The sequence below is a fragment of the Myxine glutinosa genome, chromosome 1 (assembly GCF_964187855.1).
Source record: "Myxine glutinosa chromosome 1, kmMyxGlut1.1, whole genome shotgun sequence".
Taxonomy (NCBI): domain Eukaryota; kingdom Metazoa; phylum Chordata; class Myxini; order Myxiniformes; family Myxinidae; genus Myxine; species Myxine glutinosa.
This window is the reverse complement of record NC_136261.1, coordinates 425,838,904-425,860,905: the sequence shown is the minus strand read 5'-3', so window position 1 is coordinate 425,860,905 and position 22,002 is coordinate 425,838,904. Positions and strand designations below refer to the sequence as shown.

General features: G+C 39.6%; 1 protein-coding gene across 7 annotated transcripts in view; it reads left to right on the top strand.

Annotated features, from left to right (window-relative positions):
* LOC144888224 (uncharacterized) overlaps positions 1–22,002 on the top strand; it is a 56,045-nt gene that overhangs the window by 29,711 nt on the left and 4,332 nt on the right. The window lies entirely within an intron of this gene.

The following is a 22,002-nucleotide window of genomic DNA, read 5'->3' as shown; positions in this document are numbered from 1 at the left end:
GAGAAAACATTTATTGTCTTTATTGAGGATATTGATAACTGCTTTTTTATTTTTGATAACACTAGGTAAATCAATGTAAGAAGAAGCTTTTAGAGGATTTGATTTAAGAACATGAATATCAATAAATAGTATCTCATCTATATTCCATCCACTTCCAGTAATAGTATGCTCAAGTTTTTGTTCTTGTTTAATCAGTTGACCATAGACTCCTGATGTTTTGAAATCTTGATATGAATATATAAAGTGGTCCTTGGTTCTCATGTAAGCTTCAGTGAAAAGAGTACCATCGATTAGATCTACTTTTGAGTTTTTCATTTTAATACCCATAAAGAACTTAATTGGTTTCAACTCAATAAGAGTCTTTTCAATAAAATCTCGGACAGAGGGTTTGATGATTTCCACAGCCTCAGCAATTGAAGGGGGGCCAGGAGGTTTAAAGTCAAATATGCGTTTTCTGATATGTCCTTTGTAAGCGCCATCAGTGATCCTAGTAGTAAACACTTTTGACAAGTGTTTGTATGTTTTGAGATGTGCTTTGAAACCCTTCTTGAGAACTGTTATTTTACAGAGACGACAATGTTGTTTTTTAGGTGGAGCAGGTGGTCGTGTCTTGCGTATATGTTTTTGTGTTTTATAATGTTTATTAATATGTTTATAGTTCTGTTCACAACTCTCACAATAAGTAGAACCCATAGTATTTATATAGTAAAAAACTTTACTATGTACGAGTTATCTTTTACTTAAAATAAAACACTTTTTGAGCTTATCAGCTCCGTTTTATACATCACTATACTTAAACTAAAACATGAAAAATTGAAAACAAGTCAGGAAACTCAATTAAATTTGGGACAACATATTCATATGATTCTTGGTTAGGATGTGATATCTATAACTAGTCTTCTTCATATCCTTATCACAAAGGGATCGGAGATCTCGCGAGATCTTGATCAGGGCGGTCACGGATTTTCGAAGCTGTTTCCACGATCTTCACGCACGCTCGAAGCTAAGTCATTGTCACATTTGTATTCTTGTCTAAACTGTTTATCTTATGTGTGTAACTTTTAAGTGTCCCTCGGAAGTTTTATCGGGGTTAATCTTTCATACCTGTAAAAAATAGTCAAGTATCTCGTGCCGCGCGTGGCCACGCGGCCTAGTTGAAGCTTCCGACCTGGAGGCTTGGTTTATCTCCGGGCATCCAAAGTGGTTATTTTTTCATTTGTGTGTTTGTCAAATTTCAACTCGTTACTTTATCGTCCATGCTTTATTGTTTGTTTATAGTTAGTTTTGGTTTGAATTTCCTGTAACTCGTAATTAATTATTCCTGTTCTGCGCCTCGTGTGCGGCCTTGTACCCCTGTCGGTGTTTGTTAACTTAAGTCCCCTACATCGTGTTTTGCTTGGCTCTCAGTTTTTCCCTTCTACACCGAACGTAATACTCTCTGTCTAACGTTTTAAATCCCCACCCCACCCACCCCCCCCAAAACAACAACAACAACAACAAAAAAAAACATTTATTTTTCCTTTCTCCACGTGTGCCGTTGTCTCATCCTGTACTTTCTGTCCAGGTGTATCGTGGTGCTTTTCGCCCCGCCCCCATTATCTCCTTGCCATCCACCTTTTGCCTTGTTCACGTGACTCTTGGTGGTCCCTCTCGGCCCTCCCCCCGTTGGTATTTTGTGCAAATAAGATTGTTCACGGTTCTGTTTAAATATTATTTTAAATATGTTTAACCTTTCCCCTTCAGTGGTTTATTCAGTGGTATATTACAACACGCTGTTTTTCTTCCTATTTAAAAGGCTTTTCTCAATTTCCTCTCCAACTCATTCCACGTCAAAAAAAAGAAATTCAATATCTTATACGTCTCCCTCACTACATGGTCTAAATTCACATTCATTCCATCCCTCCATCGTTCTGAATCGGATTGCTAACTTGAAAATCACAACAAACCCAATTTGTTATCAATGTTCGTCTTTCATTAATCATCCACTTTCTAAACTCCCCTCTTGCCCCTCCCCTCCAAATCACCCCCCTTGCACCTACACTCCTAAACTCCCCCCTTTCCCCTCCACTCTTAAACTCCCCCCTTGCCCCTCCACTCCTGAACTCCCCCCCTGCCCTTCCCCTCCTAAAGTCCCCTCTTGCCCCTCCCCTCCAAATCCCCCCCTTGCCCCTCCACTCCTGAACTCCCCCCTTGCCCTTCCCCTCATAAACTCCTCCCTTGCCCCTCCCCTCCAAATCCCCCCCCCCTTGCCCCTACACTCCTAAACTCCCCCCTTGCCCCTCCACTACTAGACTCCCCCCTTTCCCCTCCCCTCCTAACCTCCCCCCTTGCCCCTCCCCTACTAAACTCCCACCTCACTCCTCCCCTTCAAAACTCCCCCCCAACTCCTCCCATTCAAATCTCCCCCCATACCATTCCTCTCAAATTCTCCCTCCTCCCCCCTCCTCAAAGTTGCCTCCTCCCCACCTCGTCTCCCTTCTATCTCATGCCTCCACCCCCCCCCAACCTTCTGCTGTCCCATTCCCCCCTCAAACAACTCCTCACTCTGCCTCATCCCTTCACCACCAAACCTTTCATCCTCCTCATCCTTCCCTGTCTTGGAACTCTTCTGTAATCTCTGACACACTATCAACTGCTCTACCTACCTCCCCCTCTCATCCTTCATCTTACCCTACTCCTCCCCTCCCCTGTCCTGTACCCGATGCTCCCCCTCTCTCTTCTTTAACGGTATGGACCTCAAACATCCGGGGCCTTCACTCAAACCTGACTGATCTCTCCATGCAGGTTGCTTCTGACAATCCAGACTTGATCTGCTTAACAGAGACTTTCCTCCTTCAAGATGTCTCTGATTCCTCAATATCTCTTCCTGGTTACTCCCTCTTCCGGTATGATAGACCTGAGCCTCGTCCTGGTGGTGGGGTGGCTATCTTTATCAAAAGCTCTCTTCCTCACTCTCCTTGCACTGCCCTCTCTCCTCCTCACCCCCAGGAGTACCTCTGGCTACGGCTTCCTCTCCGCTCCCACCTTTTGTTCATATGTGTTCTGTACCGTCCCCCAAACAGTGATGACTCAATTTACATTTCACTCTCTGACAACATGGACCAACTTCTATCCACTCATCCCAACTCTCTCTTCCTCATATGTGGTGACTTCAACTGTCATCATGCCACCTGGTTGGGTGTGGGTTCCTCTCTCACCAGTCATGGCACCTCAGCAAAGGACTTCTGTGACTCACTGGGATTGACACAATCTGTCAATTTCCCGACCCGGATCTCAGCCAATGGAGTTTCTTCTCTTCTAGACTTGGTTATGACAAACTTCCCTGCTAATGTCTGCTGCTCTTCTTCTGCTCCAAACGGTTCTTCTGATCATGTGCTTGTCAAAGTGGACATCTCTCTGGCCATTATCAGAGAGCCTCCTCAGTGTCGAAGAGTCTGGCATTTCACTCAGGCCGACTGGGACGGGCTTCAAGCAGCCATCAATCGTCTGGATTGGTCTCCCATCTACACTGCCTCTGACATCAATTCTTCCTGGGAATTCTTCCAAAGCAAACTGATCTCTCTCATGCACAGATTTATCCCATCTCGTCTTCAGTTGTCTTACCCTTCCTCCAATCCATGGTACACTGAATCTTGTGGTGAGGCAGTTGCCCTGAAACAACTTGCCTTTGCCTCTTGGAAGGCTAATCCAACTGAAGGCAATCTCAGTTCCTTCCACCAAGCTCGGAACAAGTGTGTGTCTACCCTCAGGAGTTGCAGGAAGCACTATCTCTCCTCACTCAAGAATGAACTCTCAAACCTGTCTCCTTCCTCCAAATCCTGGTGGCGTCTGGTCAAATCCGTTTCTGGTGTTTGTTCCCCCTCCATCCCCTCCCTTACCTCAAATGGCCACACAGTTGACATCGCACGTGACAAAGCCGAATGCCTCAACTCTGTGTTTGCCTCAAAATCTTTAGTCCCAAACCCATCTCTCTCTGTTCCCACCTTTCCCAGTCGAACCCAACTGCTCCTGGACTCTGTGTCCTTCTCTCCTGACAAGGTGGAGGAGTTTTTGTCTAACCTCGACTCTGATTCTGCAACTGGACCAGACGGCATCAGCCCACGGGTCCTAAAATCCTGCTCTGCCGCTCTAACTCACCCTCTCTCTGTTCTTTTCACCCTATCTTTTGCTCAAGGTCGTCTGCCAGCATCCTGGAAATCAGCAAACATTACCGCTTTACACAAAAAAGGTGCAAAAACAGATCCTTTTAACTACAGACCAATCAGCCTGCTCCCAATTATCAGCAAAGTCATGGAATCCATCATTGCTTCGGATATGAAATCTTTCCTCTTCTCCAATGGCTTGATCTCTGATCATCAATTTGGATTCAGACCAGGTCACTCTACTCTGGACATGCTGCTTCTCCTGTCTCAACAATGGATGGAGGTCCTCAATGCCAAACAGGAAATCAGAGCTGTCTCCCTTGACATATCACGTGCCTTCGATATGGTCTGGCACCCAGCTCTGCTCACCAAACTCTACTCCTATGGTATCCATGGAAATCTCCATGCATGGCTTGCGGACTTCCTCTCTGGTCGTAGTCAACGTGTGGCCCTGAATGGATTTCTCTCATCTCCCCTTCCTGTTCAGGCTGGAGTTCCCCAAGGCAGTGTGCTGGGCCCTGTGCTTTTTCTGGTCTTTATCAATGATTTCTCCGACTCTCTGGAAAATCCTCTCTATCTCTTTGCTGATGACTTCACTCTCTGCCGCTCTGTTCCTCTTCCCTCAGATCGGCAGTCTGCAGCCTCCTCACTCTCTGAAGACCTGGACAAAATCACAGACTGGTCAAACAAGTGGAACATGTCTTTCAATCCTGACAAATCTCACACTCTTACTATGACTCTCCGAAAAGATCGACTGGACAACCCTCCCATCTACTTTCTCAACAATCCTCTCCAAGAAGTTCTGTCGCTCAAGCTTTTGGGTCTCACTATCTGCCATGATCTTTCTTGGGAAAACCACATTTCCAAGCTGGCCTGCAAAGCCAGTCGCCGACTGGGCATCCTCCGTCGTGCGAAGTCCTTCCTAGGCACACCTGAGCTCCTCACCACATACAAGGCTTTCATCCGCAGCTCAATGGAATACTGTTCTCCCCTATGGGCTGGTGCTCCTGCCTCACACCTAGCTTGGCTTCACGCTGTTGAAACCAAAGCTTTCAGAATCATTGGAATCTCCCGCGATGAAGCCATCTCTGAGGGCCTTTCACTCACTCACCGCAGGCAGGTAGGTGGTCTTTCTGTCTTATACCGACTCCTCTCCGGCCTTGCTCCCCCAGCTCTCTCTGTGCTCTGTCCCCCAAATATTCCTACAGGTCGCACAAGATCTCCCAGCAAGCCTCTGATGGTTAAACTGCCGAAATCTCGGCTCTCTGCTCACCTTCACTCCTTCATTCCTCTTTTCTCCCGCCTCTGGAACAAACTCCCACACTCCCTTCAGTCCCACTCCCCCCTCCAGGTCTTTAAAACAGCTGTTCACCACCATCTCTTATCTTCCCCCATCCAAAACCTTGATCTTTTCTACCCCCACTAATTCACCCCAGATCCACCTTGTTTGTAATTCCAACTTCTTTCCTGGTAGTCCTGGCAGTGTCCATATGTTTTATGCCTCTCCCACCCCCTTTCCCATGCCTCCCCCCAAAGCCCTCTCCCTCCCACAGATCTCTCGATGTCTCAATGTCTCTCGGTTCCTGCACTCAAATGTTGTGTTTGTGTCCTTCCCCCTCTCTCCCCATCTTGTCTACCGCTCCTGATGTTATTTGTTTTATGTGTCGGTTTGTCGGTTGTGTGTCGGTTTGTCGGTTTGTCTTTCTGTGTGATAAATGTTCGCTCTTTCACGAGCCTCGATCTTGTATACAAAAAAGAAAAAAAAAAAAAGGTCACAATGTTCCATCTCTTTTTCTTTATAACTTTTATAACGATAACCGTTAAGAACATTATCTAAATGATGCTTTGTTTGTTCATGTATCCTTTTACTAAATACTCTAATTAGCTTATTACAAGGCTCACATCTCATCATATTTTTTTTACTCTTATCAGATGTATTGATAGCATGTTTAATGGTCCAAACATGAGCATCATATCGATTGTACTGTTTATCACAGGTGGAACAATAACCAGATCTCATGTTATTTATATGGTGGAAAAACTTCAAAAGAGAATCGAAAGACAGAAGAATTGTAAACTTTTTAAACCTACTTTAAAAGTGAATAATAAATTTTTGAATATAGGTCAAGAGACCGGTAAATTTTTGAACTGAGACTAGTAAATTTTCGAACTGTGAATAGTGAATTTTTGAATATAGGTCAAGACATCAGTAAATTTTTGAACTGAGACTGGCAAATTTTTGAACTGGGAATAGTGAATTTTTGAATATAGGTCAAGAGACTAGTAAATTTTCGAACTGATAGAGACCATCGAACCTACTTAAAAGAGTATCCTTCTTCTACATATCATCTGGCAGATCATCAGGGTCCCCTAGGATGGTCCCCTAGGATGATCTGCCAGATGATATGTAGAAGAAGGATACTCTTTTAAGTAGGTTCGATGGTCTCTATCAGTTCGAAAATTTACTAGTCTCTTGACATATATTCAAAAATTAACTATTCACAGTTCGAAAATTTACTAGTCTCAATTCAAAAATTTACCGGTCTCTTGACCTATATTCAAAAATTTATTATTCACTTTTAAAGTAGGTTTTAAAAGTTTACAATTCTTCTGTCTTACTATTCTCTTTTGAAGTTTTTCCACTATATAAATAACATGAGATCTGGTTATTGTTCCACCTGTGATAAACAGTACAATCGATATGATGCTCATGTTTGGACCATTAAACATGCTATCAATACATCTGATAAGAGTAAAAAAAATATGATGAGATGTGAGCCTTGTAAATAAGCTAATTAGAGTATTTAGTAAAAGGATACATGAACAAACAAAGCATCATTTAGATAATGTTCTTAACGGTTATAAAGAATAAGAGATGGAACATTGTGATCTTTGTGATAAGGATATGAAGAAGACTAGTTATAGATATCACATCCTAACCAAGAATCATATGAATATGTTGTCCCAAATTTAATTGAGTTTCCTGACTTGTTTTCAATTTTTCATGTTTTAGTTTAAGTATAGTGATATATAAAACGGAGCTGATAAGCTCAAAAAGTGTTTTATTTTAAGTAAAAGATAACTCGTACATAGTAAAGTTTTTTACTATATAAATACTATGGGTTCTACTTATTGTGAGAGTTGTGAACAGAACTATAAACATATTAATAAACATTATAAAACATAAAAACATATACGAAACACACTACCTCCTGCTCCACCCAAAAGACAACATAGTGAAGTTTTTTACTATATAAATACTATGGGTTCTCCTTATTGTGGGAGTTGTGAACAGAACTATAAACATATTAATAAACATTATAAAACACAAAAACATATACGCAAGACACTACCACCTGCTCCACCTAAAAAACAACATTGTAGTCTCTGTAAAATAAGTTCTCAAGAAAGGTTTCAAAGCACATCTCAAAACATACAAAAACTTGTCAAAAGTGTTTACTACTAGGATCACTGTTGGCGCTTACAAAGGACATATCAGAATACGCATATTTGACTTTAAACCTCCTGGCCCCCCTTCAATTGCTGAGGCTGTGGAAATCATCAAACCCTCTGTCTGAGATTTTATTGAAAAGACTCCTATTGAGTTGAAACCAATCAAGTTCTTTATGGGTATTAACATGAAAAACTCAAAAGTAGATCTAATCGATGGTACTGTTTTCACTGAAGCTTAAATGAGAACCAAGAACCACTTTATATATTAATATCAAGATTTCAAAACATCAGGAGTCTATAGTCAACTGATTAAACAAGAACAAAAACTTGAGCATACTATTACTGGAAGTGGATGGAATATAGATGAGATACTATTTATTGATATTCATGTTCTTAAATCAAATCCTCTAAAAGCTTCTTCTTACATTGATTTACCTAGTGTTATCAAAAATAAAAAAAGCAGTTATCAATATCCTCAATAAAGACAATAAATGTTTTCTCTGGTCATGCTTGGCACATTTACATCCTGCTGTTAATCATGTTAAACGAGTTAGTAATTATAAACAATATGAGAATACATTAAATATGAAAGATCTAAAGTTTCCTATGGCTTTAAATGATATTCCTAAATTTGAAAAGATGAATAATTTATCAGTTAATGTTTATGGTCTAACAGAAACAAACAACATTCAGGTTCTGAAACTTACTGATGATCATAAATCTTGTCATGTTAATCTGCTTTATTTTAATTCGGAGGGAAATTCGCATTATGTATACATCAAAGATCTTTCTAAATTGGTTCGTACACAAGTATGTGAAAGGACAAATAAAATATTTGTTTGTTTGCGTTGTCTTAACTTCTTCCATACACAAGAAAGATTAGATAAACACTGAGAGTATTGTAGTGAACATAAATCAACAGTAATCAATATGCCTAAAGAAGGCTCAAATATCTCATTCAAAGATGAAAATAAAACGATGAAACATCCATTTGTAATATATGCTGATTTTGAAAGTATTCTCGAAAAAATTGATACTACTTCTCCAGATCCAAAAGAACCATACACAAACAAATATCAAAAACATATTCCTTGTGGTTTCTGTTATTATATAAAATCATCTGTTGGTGATCAATATGACAAGTTAGAGGAGTATAGAGGTTCAAATGCTTCAGAAGAGTTTGTCCGACGATTAGAAAAAGACTGTGTTCGGTTATCCAAGACAATGAGAGAAACCAATAAACCAATGAACCCTCTAACAAAAGAAGAAGAAGCTGAATTTGAGCATCTGAATAGCATCTGCCATATTTGTGAGAAGAAAATTGATGAAGGTTTAAAGGTTAGAGATCATTGCCATCTTACTGGTAAATATAGAGGTCCGGCTCATCAAAGTTGTAATATTAATTATAAACTCCCCTCTTTCATTCCCATCTTTCTTCATAACAACGCTAATTATGATACACATCTATTTATTAATGAACTCTCAGACGCCCGGACACATTTCAGCAATTCCTAACACAGATCAGAAATACATTTCATTCTCAAAATCAATTCATACATCTCCTATTACGCAGATCAGATTTCTTGATACATTTAAATTCATGGCAAGTCCATTGGCTAACTTAGTTCAAAATCTAAAAGAGTTTCCATGTTTAAAAGAACACTTTAAAGATATAGATTTACTAGCACAAAATGGAATTTATCCCTATGATTATATGGACTCATTTGAGAGATTTAATGAAACACAACTTCCTTCAAAAGAAAATTTCTATAACATTCTAAATAATTCAAATATTTCGGATGATGATTATAAACATGCTCAAAATGTTTGGGAAAAATATAATATAAAGAATCTTGGTGAGTATCATGATCTCTATCTGAAAACTGATGTCCTTCTTCTAGCTGATGTGTTTGAGGCTTTCAGAATAATCTGTCATTCTGGATATGGATTGGATCCTGCTCACTATTACACTGCTCCTGGATTGGCTTGGAGTGCTATTTTAAAGATGACTAAACAAGAGTTGGATTTGATAACTGACGTTGACATATTGATGATTGAAAAGGCAAAGAGAGGAGGAATTTCACAAGTATGTAGTAAAAGGTATGCTAAAGCAAATAACAAATATCTTCATGATTATAATCCTAAGAAAGAGAGTTCTTACTTGATGTACTATGACGCGAATAACTTGTATGGGTGGGCAATGTATCAGGCTCTTCCATATGGTGGATTGAAATGGGTAAAAGAAAAGAATTTCAACAAAGTCTTTGAGGATCTATGTTCCTATTCACAAGCTGAATTAGATGATTTAAAGGTCGGTTATTATTTTGAGGTTGATTTGAAATATCCGGAGGAACTCCATGATCTTCATAAAGATCTTCCATTCGCATGTGAGAAAAAGTCCAAAGAAAGAGTGGTTAAGTGATTATCAACGATCATTCAATATAAAGGGTAAAGCATCAGAGAAACTTCTTACTACCTTATATGATAAGAAAAATTATGTAATTCATCAGAGGAATTTAAGACAATGTATTTCAGAGGGTCTCCGTGTTGAAAAGATACATAGGATTCTCAAGTTTAATCGGTCATTGGTTGAAAAAGTATATTGATTTTAACACACAATGTAGGATTGAATCAAAGAATAATTTTGAGAAAGACTTTTATAAGCTCATGAACAACAGCGTATTCGGAAAAACGATGGAGAATGTTAGAAATAGACAAAATATCAGACGATCAACATCATGGAAACAAGCATCAAAATTAATTAATAAACCTAGTTTTATGAGAGAAGAAGTTTTTTCAGAAAACTTTTGTGCGATACATTTGATGAGAGAAAGTGTTGAGATGAACAAACCTATTTACATTGGTACCTCAATACTTGATTTATCAAAGTCCTTGATGTACGACTACCTTTACAATAACTTGAAGAAAAGATACAAAGATGATATAACTCTACTTTATATGGATAGATAGTTTTATTGTAAAAATTAATACAGATGATGTTTATTCAGACATGAAAAAGGACATTGATACCTATGATACAAGTGATTACAATGATAAGAGTGAGTTGTACTCTTCTAAAAATAAAAAGGTGATTGGAAAGTTTAAGGATGAATTAGGAGGAAATGTTATGAGTGAATTTGTGGCATTGAGGTCAAAGGCTTATGCTTATAAATACATTGTGAATAACGTTGAAAAGACTGTTAATAAGTTAAAAGGTATAAAGAAAAATGTTATTAAAGAAACAATAAACTTTGAAAATTATTATAATTGTTTAACATCAAAGAATGAAGAGTTTAGAAAGATTAATGGAATAAGAAGTTATAAACATCAATTATATTCAGAAGAGACAAATAAGAAAGCATTGGGGGCTTTTGATGATAAGAGGTTTATTTTAGAAAATGGAATTGATCGTCTCCCTTATGGTGAAATACATACATAAGTATAAGTATAAGAGATATATATATATATATATATATATATATATATATATATATATATATATATATATATATATATATATATATGTATATATATATAAGTCATAATATAAGTATAAGACATATATATATAAGTATAAGTATAAGAAATAAGTTAAAAAGGGGGGTTAGGGGTTTTAAGGGGCTACCGCCGCCCTTTTCCTTAACAACCAAACTAAAGGGGGCTTTAATTAAAAAATGGTGGAGACATGCAATGTTAAATTATATTAGATGTAGGATCATAGAAGGTGAGTGGCCTACTAAAAGGTTAAAAGGTCTATAAGGTCAGAAGGATCATATTTTCATATAGAAGAATCATATTTTCATCCAGAATCATAGTTTCATACAACTCATATTTTCATATAGAAGGACCGTATTTTCATACAGAATCATAGATTTATAAGGCTAGAAGGATCATAGATTCCCATTTCCATCTCTCTTTTATACATTACAACATCTTTTCCCCATCTCCATTTCCATCTCTCTTAATCTGGGTCCAAAAAATTTCCACACACTTACTAATACCAGTGTCTCTTGATCTGAACACGAAAATTTACTATTCTTCCTATTTACTACTCTCTTGAATTTGAAAATTCGCTATTCCTCCTATTCATTAGTCTCAGTTCGAAAACGTAATACTTGTGTCTCTTGACTTGTATTCAAAAATTCACTCGTCTCAGTTCAAAAATTTATTATTCACTTTTAAAGTAGGTTTAGAAAGTTTACAATTCTTCTGTCTTACTATTCTCTTTTGAGTGGGGCCAAAGGATCATTGTTTGAGAGGTCTCTTGAATATAAAAGTGATCTGACATGCTGCTGCTTTAGGATCGAAAAGTAATCTACTCAAAAATTCAATACACCTGCTCTCTTTTGAGTGGGGTCGAAGGATCGCAAATATTGGGGGTAGAAGGATTATAGATTTATATAGGAGGATTATAGGTTCAAACAGAAGGATTGTAGGTTTATAAGGCCAAGCAGGATCATACATTCTTCCTATTTAATGCCAGTGTCTCTTGATCTCGGTTTAAAAATTTACTGGTTTTCCTATTTACCATACACCAGCTTATGAAAATTTACTGGTTTCCATACACTTACTAATACAAGTTCCTTCCATACACTTACTAATATACTCAGTTCAAAAAACTCAATACTAGTGCCTCTTGATCTGAACTCGAAAATTTACTATTATTCTTATTTACTGGCAGCTTGATCTGGACCCGAAAAGTGATCTAGTCTCTTGACCTTATTCAAAAATTCAATTGCAAGTAGGTTCGATGGTCTCTATCAGTTCGAAAAGTTTACAATTCTTCCTATTTAATACTAGTGCCTCTTTTAAGTTGGTTCTTTCAATTTACTATTCACTTTTAAGTTGGTTCTTCCAATTTATTAGTCTCAGTTCAAAAACTTAATACCTGTGTCCCAATTCAAAAATCCTCACTGAAACCTTCCTACATCACATGATCTTCAATATCCCTCACTGAAACCTTCGTACATCACATCATCTTCAATATCCTCACTGAAACCTGAATAGGGGTAGAAGGATCATAAATATTAGGGAGAAATAGAGGTGCCATAGGTTTATAAGGATAATGATGATTTCATTTATAGTTGTATTATTTATCTTCTTTTTAATTCAAAGGATCATTGTTTGAGAGGCCTAATCGAAGGTACTGACATGCTGCTGCTTTAGAATCAAAAATTTACTATTCACAGTTCGAAAACTCAATGCTAGTGTCTTCCATATACTTACTAATATACTTCTATTCTCTTTTGAGTTGGGTCGAAGGATCGCAAATATTAGGGGTAGAAGGATTATAGATTTATATAAAAGGATTATAAGTTCATACAGAAGGATTATAAGTTTAAAGGATCATAGGTTCATACAGAAGGATTGTAGGTCTACAAGGTTGGAAGGATCGTAATGATTAGTGTAGGAGGAAATAGTGGTCATGATCACTTAATAGGCTCACAATCTATCAAAATTAGAATATGAAAAGAAGATTAATTAAAAGGAAAATTAACACCACCTGAGCGAAGTCAATGTTGATCCTAGGCCACCTCGGATCAACGTTTAACATGTAAGTCAATGGGAGGAAGAGATTTAGCTTTTTGGGCTATGAAGAATTTTGGGTCTTTAGGGAAAAATTAACATGTAAGTGAATGGGGAAATTAGGGAAGAGATTTGGATGTTTTGGGGAAATGAGGGTGAGAGGAAAATTACATGTAAGTCAATGGGATTTCAAAGTGGCCTAGGATCAACATTATTACCCTACTTACGTGCACCAATCAACGCCTCCCTAGCTTCTTTTTTTTTACACACGAAAAATAAAGGTCGGATACTTTTTGAACACAGTAGTATATGCAGCATGGGCAAAAATAAGAGTATCTGCTTCTTCATGGCCTGAACCTGATAGGGATGGAACTTCCTGGGCTGATTCTCTGGTCAGCATCATTGCTATTTCTGTGAATCCCCCAATGACAATTTGACATCCTTCAGGGATCTGATTCGTTTCATGGCACCATGACTGAGAGAGGTACTTCAAAAGATTCTCCTTGTTTTCTTTTTTCCCAATGTAGTTTTTCCATTTTGGCAGTGGTATTGACGGGTGTGGGATGAATGTCTTTATTCCTTTTGCCTCTTTTTCTCGCCTGCGTCTTTCTTCCTGTTTTAGGCTGTTGTGAGGGCTGATATCATATCTATCTCCTAATATTAATATGTGTATCGTTTTACATCCTTTTGGCCTCATGCTAATTATCCTATCAAGATATTTTTGCTGAAGCTGGGTGAAGTCTGCACAACCCATGTCCTGAAATCGCTGGACAAATAACATCATGTCCACTATCATGGTACTTTCCTGATCTGTAGATGGTAAATCGTCTAGTTCTTCCCAGTCTTTACCCATTGATGATTTGAATGCTGTGATATAATCAGCCTTGTTTCCTTTGCGCATTGCATACCCATACAGAAGAGGTGCCATAGGTTTATAAGGATAATGGGATAATCCCACCACCAACGATACTCCACAAAGGATGGTCGTCATCTTGGTCGAATAGGGAACTTGGGTAACTGTCCCATTCATGGGCAAAGGCATCCATTTTCTGTGATTCGTCGAGGTTTTGTGCGAAGCATAATGATCTCACAACTGACCCTTCTTCAATGTGAAGTGGCTTCACCTTCAATGCGGCTGTTGCAGGCTTTTTTCCCTTTTCGGTGAATGTCTTGAGGTGAACCGGCACTACCTTTTCATAGTTGTTCTGTTCAGCATGGGCAAGTGCTTCAAGTCCCTTCTCCTTGGCTGATACTAGCTCTGTGGATGATGCAACATGGCCAGTAGCAATATTGGTCAGATCTTTTCCTTGGCTGTGACGGAATGGATGCATCATCTTCTCTTTGATAACAAGCTGGAACCGAGAAACTATCTCCCGCTCTTTTGAGGCTGTCTCTTTTTCAGGAAACAACTCGTCCCTTGTCATGTTTGCCATTCGGAGTGTATGTTCAGAAATGGTGGTAAGCTCAGGCAATGCTTTCAGATATTTGTTGATGACTGATTGGCTTTGGGAAATACCGAAGAACAATTTCGTTTTGGCATCCTTGTTATAGGTCTGTTCAAGCACCATATCTGTCCAAACACCATTATATTTGCCATCTCTTTGCATTTGAAATGGTTAACCAGATACTGGTGTAAAGAGGTTAAATAATGGGCTTTGGCATGGTATATTGTATAAAGTATAATAATTAACATCATTCATCCCTCACCTGAATGCATACAACAACAACAGGCATTTTAAGGCCATTTTCCCTGCAAGAGCCGGGGTTAGCCTTGCGGTCCCAGTGACGATGTTCTCCATTTTGCCCTATTTTCTGCATCTCCCCTTGTTAACCCCCTTGCCCGCATTTCTTCTTTGACCATCTTCAGCCAAGTCTTTCTCGGTCTTCCCTGTCCTCGACTTCCTTCTACATTCATTTCCATCACTCTTCTCAACCAGTCACTTTCATCCTTCCTCAACACATGACCAAACCATCTCAAACTGTTTCTCTTCACAGCATCCATCACAGGCTCTATTCCCATCATCTTTCGCAATTCATCATTTGTCTTCCCCTCTCAACGATACTCCACACATCCACCGAACCATGCGCATTTCCACCCTTTCCAGCCTTCGTTGCTGCTCTACGTTCATTACCCATGTCTCGCTCCCATAAATCATAACACTTCTCACACATGCAGCATACACCTTTCCCTTCAGCTTCAACGACACTCCCCTCCTCATCAGCACGCCACTCAGTTCCCGAAACCTCTTCCATGCACATCTCACTCGAACAACCGTTGCCGAGTCTGATCCACTTTCTCCATTCAGTATTTTTTCAAGGTAACAAAATGTTATCACACCTTCCAGCTTCATGCCATCTCCAAGATCCAACTCAACATTTCCTCCATCTGCAGCTCCCTCTGTGCACATCTTACACTTGAATGTAGGTGCCACACTGGTTAATGACCCTCTCAAACCACTACATTTTTGATGAACCCACTCAGCGCACATTGTACATTGAATGGAATTCACTCCGACACCCTGCACACAGCACACTGCCACTTCCCAGTTCTTTCCACCTCACCACATGCTTTACCACTTGCCATCACCTTCATTTTTCTGATATTCACCTTCAGACCTTTTGTCTCCATACATTCCTTCCACTTGTTCATCTTCTCCTTCAGTCCATCCATACTTTCTGCAATCAACACCAGATCATCTGCATACAACAACTCCCACGGTAAACCCTCTTTTACATTCCGAGCCATCACCTCCATCACAGCTACAAATAGTAGTGGACTTAGTACCGACCCCTGATGCACTCCCACCTTCACCTCAAACTCACCACTGTTCCCGTCCTTCGTCCTTACAGCTGTGCGCGCTCTTTTGGACATTGCCATCACTACTCTGATCAACCATTCCGCCACTCTTAACTTCCTCAATGCCCATGTCACTACTTTACATGGAACCCTATTGAATGCTTTCTCCAGATCAACAAACCCAAGAAACAACTTCTTCCTCTTCTCCACGTACTTCTCCTGCAACTGCCTCACAATAAAAAGCGTGTCTGTCGTTCCTCTTCCTGGCATAAATCCAAACTGCATTTCGTAAATCTTCACTTTCTTCCTTATCCTCCTCCTCTCCAACACCCTTTCCAATACCTTCATTCCAAGCTCCAATAACTTTATCGCTCGATACGAGCCACAGTCCAGAGGGTCACCTTTCCCCTTGTATAGAGGGACGAGGGTACTCAGTTCCTAAACCACTGGAATGCGGCCTTCTTTCACCACCAGATTGCAGATATCTGTCATTCTCTTCACACCCCAATTTCCCGCTGCCTTCAACATATCTCCCACAACTCCCGTCAGCCCTCCCGCTTTTCTACTCTTCATTGCTTTTATCGCTTCCTCAACTTCCTTCTCGGTTATCTTCTCTGCCGGTCCAAAAACTGGGTTACTCTCTATGTTGCCATCCCATTCATTCTCTGCATTCAACACTATTTCCATATATCTCTTCCATCTTCCTTTAATTCCATCTGGGTCCACAACGATTTGTCCCACTTCATCCTTCAAGCAACTCACCCCCATCACATCACACCTCTCTTTCGCTATTTGCTTTGCAATCCTGAATACCGCTCTCTGACCCTCTTCCAAATCCAAGCGTTCTCCCAACATTTTCCTACATGCCTCCTGCGCCTTTTCTACCTCTTTCTTTGCAGCCTTCTTGGCTGCCTTATAACTTTCATGCTCTGCCTTTTCTGCCCCCGTATCCTTCGCCTTCTGCCACTCCTTGAACTTCTTCCTCTTCTCGTCGATCTTCTTTCCAACTTCATCATCCCACCACCATGTTTCCGAGTGCCTCGGTGGTCCTTTTGTCCATCCACATACCTCACCAACGGCTCCCAACAGACTATCTTTCATTGAGATCCTACCATTTTCATGCTCAACCACATCATCTTCTACCCTACTGAGCCTCTCTTTTAATGCCTCCCTCACTGTCACCTCTTTCAACTTCCACACCTTCATTCTCGGTTGGTACTTCACCCACCGAGCTCTCCTCGCACCTTTTACCCTTATGTCGCAGACAACCAAGTGGTGCTGTGAAAGAGCCTCCTCCCCCGGGATCACCTTTGTGTCAACTTCGTAACAACCAAATTCACATCACTCATTCTTATTAATTCTCAATTTCCGTTTCCCTTTCCCAATTCACTAATTTGCATGTGATTTCACTTTTGATTTTTTTTCTTTTTCCAGCCAGCTCACTGGCCATTCGTTAAACAGTTTCTCTTGAACCAATTCATGCCTGGCTGAATTTAAACAGGCATGCAACCTTTTCAAACAAAACAAATATTTAAATCTATCTATCACACTACATATTCTCATTCACCCATATCTCTACCACACCATTCAAGACACGCACACAGTCACACACACACACCAAAAACTCACTTTTGCACTTGATACAACTCACGAAAAAACGACAGATACAACTCCATACCCATTTACAAATACATCTCCCAATTAATTTTTACAGATACAAAATACAGGGAAAACACAAATAAAAATACACAATCTTCCCATTCAATGTACAATGCACTTGACCAAATGTCAAACCCCACTGCACCCTACATACTCAGGCAAAGGCTACAGCAAGGACACTGGACCACAACCCCAACTATTCTGCAGAAAGAGGGAGTTTGTAGCACAGGTCAACAACATCGCAACCAACTGTGGACACTAACTGGGATTTCGCCTGATCAAGGCCCGGTTCCCTCTTTTAACTGAATCAGCCATGACATTCAACTGCCACACATTAAACATACAGCCACAATTTACATTAAACACAATCAACACAAATGCAAATACAAGTAACAACAACCCCAATGAACATAACACTCGGGTATCAAAATCAGCAATCAGTTCATTGGATACGTTACAAGGTGACAGGAGTGAGGGGGGGAGAGAGCACACACAGTTCATGCTCTGCTCTCCTCTATCCAGATCATCTGAGTTAGAAGAAAGTCACGGTCGCCATCTTTGTTGAGGAATTTAGACCTGAAGTAATTGATGAATCAATAATTCAATGTCCAAACCTTTTGTCAGAAGAAGGATTGACAGATTTTTAATTCCCGAGGAGGATCTCACTTTTGTTTAAAAGAAGATACACAGTAAGCAACAATAAACACATTCTTAACCAAGAAGAACATACTGCAAATCAAGAAGAACATACTGCAAATCAAGAAGAACATACTGCAAATCAAGAAGAACACACTGCAAATCAAGAAGAGCACATTGCTAGATACACAACAAAATCCTAAGTCAAAGTCATAAAGTGAAATTCCTGGTGCAGTAGAGATGCACATCAAAGAAAACGTCATAAAGACACAACAAATACACCAACATATACAGGATACAATATCAACATACAGTATTTACAACCAAGTGGAATCTTGCAGCTGAAACTCAACATGTCTTTTTATACCAGCTGGAAACAAAAGAAATAAATTGGGAGGGGCAAGTAAAGGGAGGAGCGAATATGGGATTGGTCGCATGAAGGGGAAGAGAGTAGAAGGATTGGGTTGAACCAAATATGGGTGGGAGAGATAGAGCAGTGGGGATTGGTCGAATGAAATATGGGTGGGAGGGATAGAGCAGTGGGGATTGGTCGAATGAAATATGGGTGGGAGGGATACAGAAATAGGGAAATGCAATGTGATAGGTCGAGTGAAATGTTGGGTTGGGCAGACTTCCCGGCTGAGTGAGTTAGATTAGGTCTGCATATTAAAATCATGTTAATTAAAATTTATATTAATTTAATAATATTATTTATTATTAATATTATTAATAATTAATTAATATTAATAATTATTTTTTAATTATTATTAATTAATTAATATTATTATTAATCATATTAATCATATCTGCATATTAAAATATCCTTGATGAGGAACATCTGTTCTTCCTTTGTTCGCACCAGACTCTGCGGAGCCAAAACTCCCCCAATTATGCTTGGAGACTTTAAGGACATATGCAAGTCATTCACTGACTATCTCAATGTGAAGCTTTTTCAAACCTTGGAAGAAATCAGTGGATATATCTTTTACTCATCATATTTCTAAATATAAATTTAGTAATACTTGAATGAGTTTTGCAAGCACATGAGGTTATAATTTCAAACCTGCATGCTATCCGTAATTCATTCATCTTTCACATTATTGTTTCACAGGATTTGAGCAAAAATATCCTGATAATTCAGTGGATGTCTATAATTTTAATTATTGCCTTTGAAAAATAATTCCAGGGCACTCCTGACAGTTTTTTTAAAACTCAAAATGCCGGAGATAGCTCCCCGAATGAAGCAAACTTGTATGCAATGAGTCAGTCCCTATCCAATTTACCAATGCATCAATCCACAGGCACCTATCCCCGAATGTTTTTCTATATGGCTCTTTTCAAAAAAAAACAAGACTGCATACAATCTTTTGATCGTTCCATACACAATTTTGAAGACTTTAAACACCAGTCATAAGATTAACTTGCATGCGAAGCAAGTGTTTAGAAAGAAAGGTGCACGTGGATCCCATCCCCACAGGTCACGTACACATTATTTCACCTTTATTGAAAGCAAACATTTAAAATGCAGAGCATTGTGAAGATGGAGATTCGTTTTTATCAAACACAATGGAAGTTGTAAACCAGTTAAGTATTTTACCTTGAAAACAATATTTTTCTATAACTTGCTTATTGAACTCAGTAAAAAACATTTTAGATATCTATTTGAGTATATTTTAAAGACAACGTAATGACATTTACTGAATCATTATTCGACATTGTACAGAATAAATTTATCATTGGGGAAGACCTAATCCAACACTATATTTCAAAGCAACATATCTAACTATATCACCCTGCCTCATAAAGAAATAATTACAGGACCTTTATTAAAACTACACCAAAATGATTTACCATTCTGTGGTTTTACACTTTCCCTATCAAATAAATTTGGTCAGGGTGCCAGCGATAATTCGCTGACGCTCCCTCCTTTTTCAGCAAACACCGTAGAATAATTATTTTGCTTTTTAATTTCCCGACAGTTCGAAATGGAATTTATATGCAAACTCTATTTTACCACTAAAGATGAAGTAAAAAAGAAAAAGTGTCGTATAAAAAATGTATAAACATATGCATCACGGTAAATTGTTTAAATTTCACGCTGTTGTGATGGCGACATAAAAAAAAACCATTCTACCCAATGCCAGAGATAACCCGCCTACTGAAGACGAATTTTAACAACTTGATGGAAATCATAAAAAAAAAAACTTGTTCATGAGGTGAGTAGGACCTAAACACACGATTTTGACCAGGTGGTGCCTGGAAAAAATTACTCGGTTCACAGATAAATTTTACACTTCCACAATACCATAGGAGGAGAGTTTGGTGAGCAGAGCAGGGTGGCAGACCGTATCGAAGCGACGAGATATGTCAAGGAAGACTGCTCTAATTTTCTGTTTGACATTGAGGACCTCCATCCATTGTTGAGACAGCACAAGCAGCATGTAGAGAGTGGAGTGACCTGGTCTGAATCCAAATTGATGATCAGAGATTGAGCGAATGGAGAAGAGGAAGGATTTGATATCTGAAGCAATGATGGATTCCATGACTTTGCTGATAATTGGGAGCAGGCTTATTGGTCTGCAGTTGCAAGCATCTGTTTTTGCACCTTTTTTGTGAAAAGCGGTGATGTTGGCTGATTTCCAAGCTGATGGCAGATGACCTTGAGCAAAAGAGAGGTTGAAGAGAACATAGAGAGGGTGCGAAAGAGTGGCAGAGCAGGATTTTAGCACCCGTGGGCTGATGCCGTCTGGTCCAGTTGCAGAATCAGATTTGAGGATTGGCCAAAACTTATCGACATTGGAAAAACTCATCGGAAAAACTCATCGGATGAATATCCTCATCGGAAAAACAACATGTAATCATTTTGGTCCTCCACACCTCGTGTGAGCCGACAGTTTGGACCAGTGAATTTCCAGCTTCAGGGTGGGTCTCGGTGGCACGCCAGCAGACGAGGGAAAGTGGCTGCCCCTGTGACCCAGCCTTCCAGCCAGGTGGGAGTTGGTATGTGCCCCACCAATACAGGTGATACGACTGATACAGAAGAAGGGCTTGAACCTGTGGGGGCACTGCAACGACCTCAGAAAGCCCGCCAGCACCCCAGTCGTTTTCAGGATTTTGTGACCTCATTCCATACCTGCACTTGGTGGGAGAGGGGAGAAAATATTGTGTTCTTTCTTATGTGCTTGATTATTTCCACGTTTACGGTTGTTGTTGTTATTGGTGAATTTCCAGATGTTTAGGGATTGCTGGGAAGGGATGATGATTTAAGTGGAATGGGATTGTGGGAGAGATGGCCGGGACGCCATCTTGACGGTGTCGGAGATATGCTGGTGGAGCCGTGCCTCGAATAAATGCTCTTGTTCATAATGATCAGTGCCATTGTTTAGCATTTATTGAATGACACAGCATGACCCATGTGTGTGAATGGATTGAGATTGACTGTGGTGTGGATCGTGTGAATAAATGGTGTGCGCGAGATTGTAAGATGGCCAGTGTGTGTAAATTGTGTGCGCTTCTTTCTGATGCAGCTTGTAATGGTGCATGGTTTGGGGATGTACGACGGTGCGAGAGTGGGTGTGGTGAAAGGTACGTGGCTGCGTGTATGCGTGTGACGTCTGTGGAGGTTCCGTAGCATGAGCAGTGGATGTGGAGAACACTTATGAAATCTGCCGAATGTCAATGCCAAAAATTAAATTAATTGGCAGGCTATGGATGTGCCGCCAAACTTTCCCACAGAGGGAGGCTCACAAGGGATAGAATATTGAGTGTGGAAGTGGCTGAAAACCTGGG